General features: G+C 45.9%; 1 pseudogene; it reads left to right on the forward strand.

The window, feature by feature from the left end:
* The first annotated feature begins 262 nt into the window (after nucleotides 1-262).
* Nucleotides 263-17,078, forward strand: part of LOC133354565 (PDZ and LIM domain protein 3-like) — a 127,271-nt pseudogene continuing 110,455 nt past the window's right edge.

Consider the following 17,078-nt stretch of genomic DNA (forward strand, 5'->3'; position numbering starts at 1 on the left):
AGAGGGGGCATAGTTTTATAAAAGAAATGACCAGGCAAGAGTTAAAGATGGGCGTGGTGCGAGTATATAATAAATGAAAAGCTCATGCCCTTCCCCCCTTTTAAAAAAAAAGCCACGGGCGATGGGGCTGATGCTGCCCGGAAGAAATAAAAGCAGAGCGAGGAGGGTAAGGAGAGACAGAACGAGGGTGGGTGGCTTGGGGTGCGGTGTCACAGGTGCGCTCGCAGTTCCTCAGTGCCATGTGGCCTGAACGTCAGCCATTAACATCTCTCCTCCCACCCATCTCAGCTAAAGTCCCCCCCACCTCCCAATCTGCTCTCAAACGCAATTGACTCACTCTTGTGTGAGTAACAGGGGAGTCACAGGTCTGAATTTGTGGCTTCATTCAGACGCTGTCTAGCGTGGGTTCAGGCCGTTCTCTCCTCTCTGTGGTCTTATTCACCACTGGCACCAATTTATTTATCTTGTTCACCAGCCAGAGAGAAGATCAAGTCAACACAGAGAGAGGGGGGGATTGTATTACTCTGGAGTTCATTTTCTGAATTTTACGAGAGTCGTTTATGTGTTTTTATTTTTTTTCAGGATTGTCAAACAAGCCTTGAGACTGAAGGTCAGCGAGTCATTTAAGGTGAGTCCACGTGACACTTATTGTTCTTGTGAATATAACACGACGTTTTAAAGGCAGCAATACGATGTTTTCACTCTTCTTTCACGGCGGGTTTGCTCAGGGTGCACTGCAGCATCACCCTCACAGTACTATGCTATTGTCATTTTGCAATGACACAAGGCAGCACAGGTGTTTGGATGAACTCAGAGTGAATCCGAGTCGTGGTAAGAATAGCATCCAATTACTTGAATGACCCTATTCGAAGTGATTAGTTATTCATAAAAGTGGCAATGGTCGAGATAATGATGATACATCCAGACTTTTGACTGTAATTTAACTTTAAACAAATGCAATACCAAAGACTGCAAGACAGTACATTAATGGATTTTAAAGTGCAATACTGTACTGCGTCGTCACTTTTAACTTACAGTGATCTTAGTATCAACGATAAAGGTGCAGCTCTGTAATTGCTCGCTCACAGTACTGCTGGCAGAAGGGTCTCCACTCGAGAGAGCTCTAAGAGAGCCCTTCAGGAGGGTATTTGGACTACTCTTCCACATCGGCCAGATATCTTGGAAGAGGTGGGAGTACGCAACACTTTAACCCCCCCCCCCCACCAATCATCCTGCTGATCTACTAACTGTGGAGTTACCCATTTATGAACCTGGATGGATAGAGGTGGAGTGGTGGAGACGGGGATTTAAGAAACTTTCCCATTTGTTGGACCTGCCAAGCCGAGAGATCGAACCGAATTGCAAATCCAGTTCGCCAAGACCACAGCAGTAGCAGCAGCAGCATTCCGTATACATGATCACATTACAATCTAGTTCGTCTGTTTGGTATATACTCGCTGCGTGTCGAGTACAATCCACCGTACTGTGGTGTAGAATACAGCACGTGGCATTTTTTTTATTGCACCTGCCAACTGAGTGAGCGTCGGTGCATCCGCTTCACTGCTAGGGGAGAGAGAGAGTGGAGGTGGTAGTGGTGGGGGGGAGAAGAATTGTGGTGAGAGAAAAAAACATTCTCCAGTTTCACTTGCCCCACACACCCTGAGTGGCTGCTGCAAGTTGGATCCCCGTATCACAGCTCGGCTGTACAGGGCTGTTCTTTAGATTGCACGGTGTGTCCAGGAATAGTGCTGTACGTGCTGTGGAAGTAACGCTGCCGAGTGGGTTGGCAATCAACAGGGGATCGAGCGGGTGTACTCTGGTGAGTTGCAATGTGCTTTGAACCCGAGATGCATGAGTTCGATTCGTGGCTATGGTTTGCTGTGTGTGATACAGTCCTGTGCGCCACTGACATGAGTGTGGCCGAAACGTCGTGAGAATTATTTTATTATGTTTTATTTTTATTATTTCATTATTTATTATTTCCCTTCTACGTGACTTTACTGAAAGAACCAAGAAGATGGTGAAGTGTGGTCAAGCACCCGATACCGAGTGGAGAGGCATTCATCCAGCAGTGGATCGAAAAAAATGGCTTAAATAGCTTTTACTTATTATTTATTCTAGATTTGAAGCTTTCGTGACTGCAAGGATTCATACTCTTAGGTTTTTTCGGTAAAGTCACGTAGGTAAAAAATAATAATAGATAATAGAAGTAATAATAAAGTGATGTGATATCAAAGGGAGTTGTGGTACTGAAAAGCGAAGGCTTGTTATGGCTAAATCAAGGAACCTTTTTGTCAGTATCAAAGTATGAAAAATAAGAATAGATTTACCCTTTGTGGAAATAACGCAGGTGTTTAAATATTTAAACACATCTTAATACATGTGTTTGAATATCTCAATACATGTTTAATTGCTACGCAGGGTAAAACCTTATTCTTATTTTTCACATTGTTATGGCTGTTTACATAAAGCACCTTACAGTGACAGCCCTTTGTCGTCAGCTGCTCAAGATTAGAGGACTACAGTATAGTTACGGACAATGTCACTCTGGGTGCTTTAATTGCATAGCGAACACCACGTGCTCTGGTGAAGCTGTTAACCTCGTGCACATTTCCATAACACGCAGAGCGAACTGGCATCACACAGTTGCATTCCATCAACGTGCATAACAGCACTCGTTCACCGGTGGACAGTCGTCTCCTTATCGCTCTTCCATTGCTATTACCATGTTTACTCTCTCCTTGAACTTCGCTCAATTATTCGTCTGCCCATTTCAAGGACTCTTGTCCACCTGACGGACTGTCATCCACTCACCACACTGCAGGTCACACCAACTCACTCACTCACCACACTGCAGGTCACAACAACTCACTCACTCACCCACTCACCACACTGCAGGTCACAACAACTCACTCACCAACCCACTCACCACACTGCAGATCACACCAACTCACTCACTCACCACACTGCAAGTCACAACAACTCACTCACCCACCCACTCACCACACTGCAGGTCACAACAACTCACTCACCCACCCACTCACCACACTGCAGGTCACAACAACTCACTCACCAACCCACTCACCACACTGCAGATCACACCAACTCACTCACTCACCACACTGCAAGTCACAACAACTCACTCATCCACTCACCACACTGCAGGTCACACCAACTCACTCACTCACCACACTGCAGGTCACACCAACTCACTCACTCACCACACTGCAAGTCACAACAACTCACTCATCCACTCACTACACTCCAGGTCACACCAACTCACTCATTCACTCACCACACTGCAGGTCACACCAACTCACTCACTCACTCACCACACTGCAGCTCACACCAACTCACTCATTCACTCACTACACTGCAGGTCACACCAACTCACTCATCCACTCACCACACTGCAGCTCACACCAACTCACTCATTCACCCACCACACTGCAGGTCACACCAACTTACTCATTCACTCACCACACTGCAGGTCACACCAACTCACTCATTCACCCACCACACTGCAGGACACACCAACTCACTCATCCACTCACCACACTGCAGGTCACAACAACACACTCACTCACCACACTGCAGGTCACACCAACTCACCCACTCACTCACCACACTGCAGGTCACACCAACTCACTCATCCACTCACCACACTGCAGGTCACAACAACTCACCCACTCACCACACTGCAGGTCACACCAACTCACTCACTCACTCACCACACTGCAGGTCACACCAACTCACTCATCCACTCACCACACTGCAGGTCACACCAACTCACTCACTCACTCACCACACTGCAGGTCACACCAACTCACTCACCACACTGCAGGTCACACCAACTCACTCACTCACTCACCACACTGCAGGTCACACCAACTCACTCATCCACTCACCACACTGCTGCTCACACCAACTCACTCATTCACTCACCACACTGCCTGGAGTTACCGTACGGTGTTTCCTTCCACGGTCCCTTAAACTCTTTTCCCAAGATCTATGCAACCTTGCTCAATTCAAGAAACGCATTTAGCTATTATCTAGAGTATATATATGTTTTTATCGTGCTGTTTGTTGCTGTCCCGCTCGGCATCATGGAGCCTCCGAGCTTGTACTCAGCAACAACCGTGATAAAAATAACACACACACACAGTACTTGGCTTCAGATGTTTGTGTTTACTTGAGGGGAGGGAACGAACAGCTAGTTTTTTGGTAATGATAGGTGCCAGGCATAGGTGTGGCTTTCAATGCTCTGCTGGATCAAGTGCTGTTGCGTGCAATGTACTGTGCTCTACATGTCGTATTGTTTGGCAGCTGAGTGTGTAAGTTTCTGTTGCTGCCTGGCATGCTGGGCAACCCAACATGCCAGTCATGTTGGGTTGCTCAGCCCAGCAGTCTTAAGTACACTCAGGTGTTGGGGGAGCGAGGGGAGGGCTCATGAACCCAGGTGCCTCCGCGCCTGATACTGTGTGCTGTAGCATGGCGCGTCTGTGTATATATGGCGTTTGCATGTCTCTCTCTCTCTCCGTGGTCGCGTGGATTTTTCTCTGGGTCCTCCGGTTTTTCCCCCCTCCACATTTAGAAACATTCGTTTTAGAGTATTTGGCTGCTATAAACATTTCCACATCATTAGCTACTTTGTTGTGCCATCATTTGTGGCCAGGTTGGTTCTGAAAACGCGCTGTATAGCTCAGCGAGCCTTACCTGGTAAACTACTTATTGTAATAATAATAGTAATTATTATATTTTAGTAATAATTACTGTAATGACGAGCTAACCCCGGGCACTGTGTTTCCAATTCCACGTGTCAGGGTCTCGATGAATTTCAAGTTGTACTCAATCACAGCAAACAACGGATGATGATAGCAGGCACAGATGGTGGCTCAGCGGTGTGGCGAGTACAAATCCTTTTTTGGACGGGGTGGGAAGCGACCAGGTCCATCATCATTCTGAGGTCGATTCAAATGAGCGTTACTTTGCAGGGAAGTCACACGGTAGTTGCCCTGTGGATAAACTCGCTCCTGCCCATAGGAATGTGGAATTCCCACCGCTGACTCGGGGATGTGAATGGGAGTCGAGCGTAACAAAGAAGTTGCTTGCACATTTTTTTTACTTTTTGGAGTGGCCACAAAAGAAGGCCCTTTTTTGGGGCTTTCTCTCCCTCCCCCCCCCCTTTAAGCGAATTGCGCTGAATAGGTTTATTTTTATTCCTCGCCCGTGACGTTTCCATTGCCATAGGGGGCTTTTGGGGACACGGCTACCCCCCCCCCCCCCAACTACGGCCCTTTTAAGTTGCTGCCTCCTTTCAAGGGAATGAAATGTGTGCATCTGTGTGTATGCATGTGTTTGAGAGAGAGAGTGAGAACAACTAAGAAAGGGGGTAATGTGTATAACGTGCATCGCTACCCCTGCATATACTGACTCTCACTTATTATGTTTTTTGTTTGTCAATGGCCACTGGAATTGGCGTATGCGTGTGCGACGTTACGCTGGAAATAACACGTGTGTCGCGGATGGAGCAATGGCACATTCGTTAGCACGCTGGGCTATGAAAACATTGACGAGTTTGATTCCAGATTTGAAGCTTTCGTGACCGCAAGGATTCATATTCTTAGGTTTTTTCGGTAAAGTCACGTAGGTAAACCATACGGAGTGGTATCTCTTGTAATCTCTCATTTACTTGATACAGCTGTCGGGCTGTGACGGTTCCACCTGAAGACGGAAGCTTGTGTTGCCTCCGAAACGTCGTGATTTTTATTTTATTTTTTATTTTATTTTACTTTTATTAATTTTAATTTTTATTTTTTACCTACGTGACTTTACCGAAAAAACCTAAGAATATGAGTTTGATTCCCTGCACATTGTACTCCGTTTAGGATTCATAGAGCCATATATAGCGCCCTTTCCAGGGCGCTATATATGGCTAACACCAGTCGGAATGATATCCTAAACCCTTCTTGACCCCCTCCATTCACAGACCCACACTGACCAGTGTGGTGAAGTATGGCCAAGCAAATCCCCACGGCAGACGCGGCAATTGTGAAGCCTCCATCCAGAAGTGGATTGACATCGGGGCGTGTAAAGTGATTGTTGGATGTTTTTGAGCAACACACGCTCTGCGTTGTGTGACGTAGCCAAAGACAAAGATCCTCCATATAGCCTTAACAGACCGTTGGGTCAAGCGCTGTTAGCGAGCAGCTAGTGTGCCGTGCAGCCACACAGACACAAACTGTAGTGCTTACGTTTAATACGTAGTAGGCTTTCACGACCAATATTATCCATAATAGAGGTTATTTTTTAGGGTTATTTTTTGGGGTTACTAGTTTGGCAAACCAATGTGTTAGAGAGTAAAACCCACAACAATTACAAATTGTACTTATGAGTTTAACACCCAAAAAAAACCTCTATTATGCAGTGTGTACATTATAGAAACTGAGGAGCAAAACTAAAAAGGAAAAAAACCCACAGTGGAATATGCAGAATTGCACTGCTCCGATAATTATTTAAGCGAAATCCCATTCGTCTGAAGCTGAAGTTTGGCAGCAAAAGTTTACAGAGCAGGAAGGGTGGTGGGTGTGCAAGGAAAGGGCTGCTGTGCGAAAAAGGTGACCAAAGAAAACATTCGTCAAGGCTGTGCCTCTTATGAAATCAAATTTCTCGCACAAATATTCGCAATGGCAAAATAAACAAATGCGACGTGAAAAAAAATCCCATTGTGCCTTTTTCCTTTGAGCCTGCATTGGTGATCTATCGCACACGTAGTGATCTACGACTTCCAGATTATGAATGCATTTTTTCCTACACATTGATCATTACAAACCTCTAACCCCAGCCGTAGTACAGCCCTGCAATTGCCCGCTCACCCCACTGCTGGTGGAAGGGCATCCCAAATACCCTAAAAGGGGCGCCACGATGGCGAGATGTTAACTACCTCGCCTGGTATACAGGAGGCCGTCGGTTCGATACAGACCCTTACGCCTGCTGTATATTTGCAGTTGGCATGTTTTCCCCGTGCTTGCGTGGATTTTTTCTCCGGGTCTCCGGTTTTTTCCTCCACATTTAGAAACACGCCTTTAGAGTATTTGGCTGCGATACATTTCCACGTGACGATAAGCCACTTCGTTGAGCTGTCATTTGTGATAGTCAGGTCGCTTCTGAAAAAGAGCTGTTTAGCTCAGTGGGTCTTACCTGGTAATATCAAAAAATGAGTTTAGTGTATAGTTTAGTGTATAGAAAGCCCATCTAGAGGGTTATTTCAATCTACCCTTCCACTCACAAAGTTTTTGGGTTAGATCGCGTTATTTATAAATGTGTCGTAACCCTCCAGCACCCGACACGGCCAATCAGCAAAAAAGTGTCACGTTGACAAAAGACAAATAGTTCACTACTTTAGCCCACCGGTGTGTTGAAGCGTGAAACCACAACATTTACCGTTTTTGAGTACGACGTTTCGCTGGTAATTACATCAAGCATCATCGGGCAATTCGCCCTTCCACGCTGACCAGACAATTTGGAGGAGGTGGGAGAAGCCACATTTTACTCCACCACATGCAATCTGCAGGTCCACCTACCATGACATACAGTGCCCATTTATACCACGAGGTGTGTGTAGGCTTTGACTGCCACATCAGGTGATCGAACTGGCAACTTGTGTGCCGCTAACCATTACACCATGGCATCACCCGACACGCGCAGATTTCAGGTCAATCAATAACGGAAGAATACCGACCTGCCAGCTGATGGCCATTATCTTAACTTGGAAACACTGCTGGAGCAGTGTGGACAGCAATGGAGTGTTCCTCTGCTCGAGAGATACTATCCAGACACCTTTGTGAACTGATTAGCAACGCGGTGAACCTTCCTTGCCCTGCCTGTACCCCTCCCCCTTCTCCTGCCAGCATCACTCCACCACAATCGCTGGCTCTTGCCCCTTATCGACAGGCAGATCCACACTCAGATTTGGTCAAAAATACACAGTATATACACAGAGAAAGTCCCCCATGTAGCCTTTAACATACTGTTGGGGCAAGTGCCGTTAGCTAGCAACTAAGGGGGTGGGTGGTCAACACCACGCCCGGCCGCCTTTGTCTCCCCAGTGGCGATGTTTACTACACACCGCACCGGGTACTCATTTGAGGCTGAGTCGACATAAGGGTGAGGAATTCGAACTCGGGTTGCCGGGTTCGTAGCGCAGCCCGCTAACCGCCGCGCCACCGCTCCCCCACAGTATATACACACACACATTATCTATCACTGTTTATGTGCATCTGCGTACCGTAGATAGAGGGCATTGCCTTTGGTGGCAGGGCGCCTGGGTTAGATTCCCGACTCTGACGCCTTTCTCTGTACGAGTTTGCATTTCTCTGCACGAGTCAGTAGTTCTCTGCACGAGTTTGTTTGTATTTGTACGAGATTGTATTTCACTTCACGAGTTTGTATTTCTCCTTCTGCTCTGCTTGGGGTTCCTCCCATAGGTGAAACAAACAAAAAAACCGTACAATGTACGTAATTGACATTGGCCAAACATCACAATGTTGAAAATTACCTGCAAATGACTCAATTGGGACTACACACAGCAGCAGCATCGCCTCCCTACTGCAAACCTTTCGGCATCGACCCTCCTTAAAAATCCTTGTGACTCAGTCGGGCTTTCCTGGGTAAACATGTGCTATATATGTAAAAACGGAATGCCTGCGTGCGCACAATGCTGCACTATATAACGTACACACACTCAAAACACTTGGGCCATTTACATCCTAACAGTGTATACACACCACTGTATTGTTACAAATCTTAGTTGCGTAGTTCAGCCGTGTCTCATTTTAATGGAACATTGTGTAAACCAAGCCTTTGGTCGTGGGGAGCGGTGGTGCAACGGTTAGCGCGCTGCGTTACAAACCCCGGCGGCCTGAGTTCGATTCACGCCCATGGCCAACACCGGTGACGATTATCCGAACCGGGTCCTGGTCCTGCCCCCCTAGGTCGACTCAGCCTCAAACGAGTACCTGGTGTGGTGTGTGAACATCGCCGTCGTAGGTGCGACCTCGCTAACAGCACTTGCCCCCAGCAAACCTTTTGGTATGGGTTACGAAGAGGTGGTGTTTTTGAATTGATGACGATGCAGGTGCAAGTGTGCATTACACTCTCCTGGGCAGATGTCATCGTACCTGTGAGTGTACGCACATGTTGCACGTGTGGATGCTTGTCAATTGGCTTTCTCCTTCCTTCCACACACACACACGAAGAGTTTCACGGGGATTTCGCAGGCGACCAGCGGACTATCTGGCCCGCCTGCTGTTCATTGTCCACGTTGGCGCTTGAATGCAAAGCGCTCATAAATTAGCTTTAAGGCCCAACGCGCACAGCCAGAGATATACAAATTCCATATTGGACGGGGAAGGGGGGGAGGCATCATCAGAGCTGTGAGTTTCCCTCCCAAGCCTGAGTTTTATCAGAGTGGGTGCGGGGACTGCGGTGATGGTGGTAGTGACTGCGCCGTTGCCTTACAAGGACAAACGAGTACACACTGGCATGACGACAGCGGCCTGAATGTGGGTGTGTGTTTAGGTGTTGGTGGCTTGTGGGTGCGTGTGTGTGTGGTGGGTGTGTAACCGTGCGTGCTTGTTGGGGGAGCGGTTGTGCAGCGAGCGGGTTGCACATGACGTTCCGAAGCCGGTGACCTGAGTTCGAATCCGTGTCGCAGCCGGCGTCGGTGACGAATACCCAAAACAGGTCGTGGGCCTCTCGTATGTCTACTCAGGCTGAAATTAGTTCCTGGCCAACCACGCCCTCGTGTGCCATGCCAGCACACGAGAGGGGCGCCTTTGTCGTTGTGTGTGCCTGGGTTGTTGTGAGTGCATTTGTGAGCCTTATTTTACGGTTGCATGGGCACGCGCGTGCGTGTGTGTGTATCAGTGTTTTCCTTTGCGAGGAATAGTGGCACAGCGGTTTGTGCACAGGTGCAACAAACTCGGGTGACCTGCATGCATTTCCCAGGTATGGCTGACATTAGTCGTACGTGGAATGTTAACCTATTTAAGGTGTATCCTCGATCCACTCGGCTTCAAACGAGTGCCTCGTGTGATACGCGAATAGCAGTACTTGATGGTACAAAGGTGGCTTTGGTCTGTTGTTTGCCACATCACCCCCCCCCACCCACCAGTGCCGGATGATCTTTGTAGCACAAGTAGCTATCAATGCTACGGCCCACGCACTTTCAAGGGCCCCGCGTTAAACGCTTTCAAGCTGTCAATTCCGGTTCAGTGGTTCTGCACTTGCTCGATTACTATAGTACTATACCGCCTTCGACTTTTATGAACGACTGGGCGTTTAAGTTTAGCGATTTGTCGTCGTATCTGGCTGTATAGCAAATGAAAACATACAATTACTTTACCTTGTAAGTAAAAAATGTGTGTTTCATATTTATGTTTTATTTAGGGCCCCTTGATAACATATGCTAGAGGCCCCACGCTAGCTTAATCCGGCACTGCCCTCAGCCGTTGTGCGCTGTGATGCCCTAATCTTAGACCCTCGTGAAACAACGCACGCCTACAGAGGCCACACGTTGCATTTGCCTCTGTATTGCCACGTGCAGTGGGGAGGCAGGCAGCTGCCATGCTCAAGACGACTAATTGTTTCTACTTAATCGCAGGCGCGCCTCCCTTCGGCTCACTCTTCTCGTGCCGCCACGATGCCGGTGGGGTTAGGTGACTAAACAAATAATTTCACATTTTATTCTTCGTGGGTACGCGTGCGCGTTTTATCTGCGCATTTGGCGAGTACAAAATTAACCCGTAAAAACTAAGTTTTTCACACTAAATCCTTTATATGCGTGGCGGCTAGAGTCCTCTCGTCCTCTGGCTTGAGATGGCTGCCACCTATGGGTCAGATGATTGTCTGCCAGCATTAAGCAATTGGTAATTAAATATGTAATTTTTTTTCCCTAAACAGTGTAACATTTTTTATTTTTTTTCACGAAAATTAATTGTCACGCACAACGAGTCTGTGTGGAAAATGTCAGCTCGATTGGATCACGGGAAGTGGGTTAAAAAACGACCGAAAGATTTGCACGGTCGTAAGCAAGCAAGCACGCAAGCACGCAAGCGAACTTAATATAAAGGATTTAAAAAGGGCGGGGGTGGGGGGGGAACATTTTTCACACCCATCCTCTCGAACCGCTCCTCTGCCAAAAAAGCGACGCGCGGCCACGACCAACGTCACAACGCCCCACGCTCACTCCTCTCCACTGACATCCTGCAGAACATTGCGTACAAAGCCCTGTCTGGGTTAGGGAGGCATTGGTAGACGGTCATGTTTGTTCCAGTCTGAATCGCACTATGTCACTGCTATAAATACCGCGTTCACTACTGAAATACAGGGTGTCCGAAATTTAATATAGCAAAAAGAATGTTGACTGGTTTTTATTGTTATTCGAGATGCTGACGTGAATTTAACATGAACACATGTAATAGACTTATACGTTTTAGTTTATTTAAATGTTTTATGGTATTGATTAGATATTCTCGAATTATTAATACACTTCTATACATCATCCATTATTCATTAGAATCAATCTGATTCGGCGTTCAAACAATGAGAACACATTTTGCAACACAGCTGTAGGGATGGATGATGACAGCATGAACAATGCGATGTTTAGATTATTCAAGGACCCTTGGTTTGCTAGTTATAGACTTTTCTTTTCTTTTAAACCTCAGAAAAAAATCTAATGGCTTTGTCGGGCGGACGGGCGGACTTGTACGTTATATCAGGAAATGTGGTTTCTCCCGAAATAGAATTAAATTACCAATCAACATTCACAACAAACTATAACTGTATTCTTAGGTTTTTTCGGTAAAGTCATGTAGGTAAAAAATTAAAATTAAAATTAATAAAAAATAAAAAATAAAAAAATCACGACGTTTCGGAGGCAACACAAGCTTCCGTCTTCAGGTGGAACCGTCACAGCCCGACAGCTGTATCAACTTTTATTAATTTTAATTTTTCACCTACGTGACTTTACCGAAAAAACCTAAGAATATGAATCCTTGCAGTCACGAAAGCTTCAAATCTAAAACTATAACTGATAAGTCCAATACATATATTCGCATCAAATTTACATCAGTACGGTCAAACAACAATACAGCTGTGCAACTTTCTTCGTGGTATATTCTTTGTCGGACACCCTGTATAAATCATGCACTGGCTTTAAAACAAATATATCTTCATGGATTTCTTACTGGAGTATGATGGGGCTGGCTCAATACAAAAGTGGGTCAACATGCTTACCACAGGAGCCAGGGTATATGTGCATCTATGGCTCATGGTTAAATTCCCAAAGCCGCCAGGAAATAACTAGTTGTTTTGGTTACAGGAAATTAGCAAAGCATGGAATTCTCTGTGAAGAGGATGTTACATAATTGGTATATGTAAGCTCTATTGTGTCAACCCATTTCCAACTGTCAAAATTTCCCTGCGACTGAACTGGCGTGACTGAACGTGATTTTTCCCTATATTTTATACGCCCCGATATTGATGGTGCCCAACATGTTTAATTTTACCCGAAAAATTTCTCACGATGCGCTCACAGCGTTGTGATATTGCAAGCCATGAATATTATAACAAAGTATGAGAGTACTGTGAGTTGAAACGTTGCGAAAAGTTACTGCAGCTCTTTGTCAATCCACTGCTGTAAAAAAAAATAATTAAAAAAAATAATAAAAAATGAAAATAACTGCATTAAATCACGACTTTTCGGAAGCAACACAAGCCTCCGCCATCAGGTGTAACTGCTCCAGTAAAATTACTGTAGCGTGTGAAGGATTTTACTGGAGCAGTTACACCTGATGACGGAGGCTTGTGTTGCTTCCGAAACGTCGTGATTTAATTTAGTTATTTTCATTTATTATTATTTTATTTTATTATTATTATTTACCTACGTGACTTTACCGAAAGAACCTAAGAGTATGAATCCTTGCAGTCACGAAAGCTTCAAATCTAGAATTAAGTCCACCGCTGGATGAAGGCCTCGCAACGCTGTGACATTCATGCGTGGCGACTCGTTTCACCATTGTCCACCACGCTGTTCAATGTGGGTTGGTGAAGGCTTGACACGTGCATAATTGGTTAAGATGTCAATCTTGATTTGAAGCTTTTGTGACTGCAGGAATCCATACTCTTTGGTTTCTTTTGGTAAAATCACGTAGGTAGAAAATAAAATAAATGCGCCCGAAACGTCGTGATTTTTTTTTTTATACCTACGTGACTTTACCGAAAGAACCAAAGAGTATGCTTAAGATGTCGCTCGCCACTGATGTCGCTCGCCACTGATGCTATCGCAGGCCACGGTCGAGGAAGCAAACTCAGGCGACCTGGATCGTTGCCCCATTGTCATACAAATTTCATTACCACAATTCCATCCTTCTTTTAGAAACTGGAAAGAATTGAAAGAATAGACGTTTCTATTCTTTGTCTTGGCCCAGTCCTGTGACTTGGATGATGTTGCCCGTTTGTTTCTGTCATTGTGTGTGGTCTGATTCACACATTGTGTCGGGAGGGCAGGGGCAAAGGTGCATTTGGTTCAGTCACAATTCCGGAAAGACGCTACACTTACATACCTTTTGGTAACAGTTTAACGTCAATCAGGCTTCTGCCAAGGGATCCTGAGAAAGCAAGTGTTTGTTTTAAAGTGTTTACATTTCATACTTGTTTTGATTTGAAAATATTGCCCTAAAGCAGGTGACAGCTCGTTGAGGCTTGTAAAACCCATTGAAAGAGTGATGTGGATATCCGTAAACTGTGAAGATGCTTGTTATATGTAATTAAAAAAGTATACATTCGGTAGTAGTAATGGAATGTGATCCTGGTTGCATTCCATTACTGGACTATAGAGGTGGCCGGTTGAACCTCAGTTGAAACAATGAGCAATCCCACTAAAAATCCACTCCGCTTTTACCCACCCAGCAGTCGAAATGGATGCGCCAGAGTTAAGTTGATCGGCAGGCCGCATGTGGTGTCCTGCCAGTGTGTAAGAGTAGGCCAACATACCCTCTAGAGTGTCTCTCTAGAGAGTGTCTCTCTAGAGGGCCCTCCAACGGAAGCTCTTCCGCCAGCAGTGACACGGGCAAGCGATCGCAGCCGCAAAACGGCATTGAAACACTCGTATCTGTGTGATAGTCACATCACATAGCAGGTGCTCAGTCTATTGGCTGTGTATATGCGGTATGTATGTATGTTGAACTTCTTTTGCACAGTACGTAGCCAACCGTGCTAATCAGAGTTGCGGGCAAAGGACTACAAATTAAACACAATAAGCAGTTGCAAAGAAACCAGTTTTCAATCTAAAATGAGTTTTCAATCTCAGACATGCATCTGGTGTACTATTTCCTTTCTCTTATTGTTTCAGATTTGTGACGCCATTCGAGTCTCAACATGACCATGCAAGTGCGCCTCACCGGCTCTGCTCCCTGGGGCTTTCGGTTGGTTGGAGGGAAGGACTTCAGCCAGCCGCTCACCATTTCCCGGGTAAGCGGGCGTCTGAACAGGCCACACGACGCATTTCCCAGCAGCCCCTGCCAGCCGCCTGCTCCACACTCGAAGCTCTGAGCCTGTGGTTGGAAATTCCACATGCCTATGGTGGGGCTTTCCATGGAGACAACCATTGTTGGCTTTCCCACAAATTGGTACGCATTTTGTTGACGCCCCCCCCTCCCCCAGAGGGATGAAGATCAGAAGGCAGGACACTTTGCTGGTAGGGATGATGGACCATGTTAAAAAGTAGTTTTGGAAAAGTCACGTAGGTAAAACATTAAAATTAATAAAGTAAAATAAAATAAAAATCACGACGTTTCGGAAGCAACACAAGCTTCCGTCTTCAGGTGGAACCGTCACAGCCCGACAGCTGTATCAAGCGGGTACAGCTGTCGGGCTGTGGTGAGCATGCAAACAAGCATGCTCTGATAATATATGCATTGTCTTTCAAACCGAAGACGGAAGCTTGTGTTGCTTCCGAAACGTCGTGATTTTTATTTTATTTTACTTTTATTAATTTTAATGTTTTACCTACGTGACTTTACCGAAAAAACCTAAGAATATGAATCCTTGCAGTCACGAAAGCTTCAAATCTAGAAGTAGTTTTGGAGTTGTAGCCAAGGAATGGAATGCGAGCGACAGGACGTCAACCGGGTAGATGGAGCTATGGAATCAGCTCGTGTGCTGCGTGTGCTCAGCCGATTATTGCACGGCAGAATCGTAAGCGATGGAGATAGCTTGTGGATTGTTCATGGATGATGGTGATGATGAAAAGAATGAAGGGTGGAATTGAACTCCCTCCACTCCATGAGCAGGTTTTTTGGAGTTACAACCTCCCAACTGCAAGCACCACACTCCGTTTCACCCGGCCGGGTTCAACTTCTCAGTTCAAGTGAAAGATGCTCTTAGCGACCTGCAATGCCACACGTTGAGACCACGAGCCAGTAAACCAGCTTCCCATTCCCAAAGCTTTGTATTGTTTTGACGGAACTACCCAACGTATCTCTCTTCATTAGTCAATGAAGATGTATTCGATTGGCTCGGTGACCAGGTAAGATCACTACTTGGGTTTCAAGGGGGACATGGGTTTACAATCGTGAAAAATTGTCTGGGGCTTGTAGGTTTCAGTGGGTGGCAGGGGGAATGTATTTTTGCAGCTGCTCACCTCGAGATATCAATGCTCTGATAGTGCATTGTCCTTGTGCTGTTCGCCTTTTGCCATTCTCTGGTCTGACACTGGTGAGGCTAGGCCCTAAAGAAAGTTGTCTCTGGTGTAGACCAATCGGTTTGAAAGACAATGCATATATTATCAGAGCATGCTTGTTTGCATGCTCACCACAAAGGTTTCTGTTTGGTGTTTGAACATCTTAACACCTCCTGTTTTATTGCCAGTAAGGATAAAACCTATTCTTATTTTTTCATACTTTGATACTGGCAAAAAGGTCCCATTTTGGAATAAATTCCGTTAACTATTAAGAACATTGGTTATAACCTGATAACTAAGCTTTGGTGGATATCTCGCCGGTGCCAATGTGATGATGGAGTGAGGGCGCGCGCTCTTTCTCTCCTCCTCCGCTGGCGTCCAAGGTCCACGAAGTGGTTCCACGCCGTGAATGACTCTGATAACGATGCGCAGTCGCCGTAAAAGTAAAAAGAATAAAGTCCGTCTGCCTCTATGCAGATAGACGTCCGCTCTCTCGCTCAGCAACCGCCGTAATCAACTCGCTGGCCCGGTGTATTAGGCAGCATCCCTATGGATACACGCATCCATATTGAATCGGCCTCAATCAGTGTTCTTCAACGCAGGCCCGTAGATCACAGGTGTCCCCTGGTGGCCTTTAGTGCGGCCCCAGACAATACACAAATGTGAAAACACCCCCCATCATGCTGTCAACTTCAATGCTTTTAAATGTTTGGCGGCCCTCACACTGATGATGTCTTATCGGTGAAAGTGGCCAAACCCTCTGAAATTTGATGAAGAACAGTGGCCTAAATGATGGGCCCCCTTCAACGGAATTTGTTACCTGCGTAGCTAAATTGCTGGGGGCATCTGTAATGTTCGTATCAGGGAACTCAGGCAGCGTATCATTGCATCATCTGTTCAAGTCCTGAGTTGTGTAAAGGTGGTCATTATTCGAGGTGCATTTAGTGCACTTTCAACACGCAAACCACCCCCACTGTGAATAAGATACATTGTCATAATTAATGGTTAGAGATTTAATTCAGGAATTGACTCGTGTCTCGTCTCTACAAATCTCATTGGTACGTTTCCTTGCCTTGTTTGGTAATAAACGTAGGGAAACTGTACTTGCATGTAACGTCCGTGAATTTAAGAACACCGATGCTTGGGAATTAGATTTTATGCATGCATCGTGAACTTTAAAAAGTAACGATGATTAGCAATTTATCTAGCAGTTTTATCCAAAGCACTTAGCACTATCCCTATCATCGTCGTCGTCGTCGTTGTCAGCCTTGGTTATTCCACTGCTGGGTGAGGGCCTCCCCAAGTCGACGCCATCCTGCAGTGTAATTAATCT

Source organism: Lethenteron reissneri, chromosome 47 (assembly GCF_015708825.2).
Source record: "Lethenteron reissneri isolate LAM-NWPU_2019-01 chromosome 47, ASM1570882v1, whole genome shotgun sequence".
NCBI classification, from domain to species: Eukaryota; Metazoa; Chordata; class Hyperoartia; order Petromyzontiformes; family Petromyzontidae; genus Lethenteron; species Lethenteron reissneri.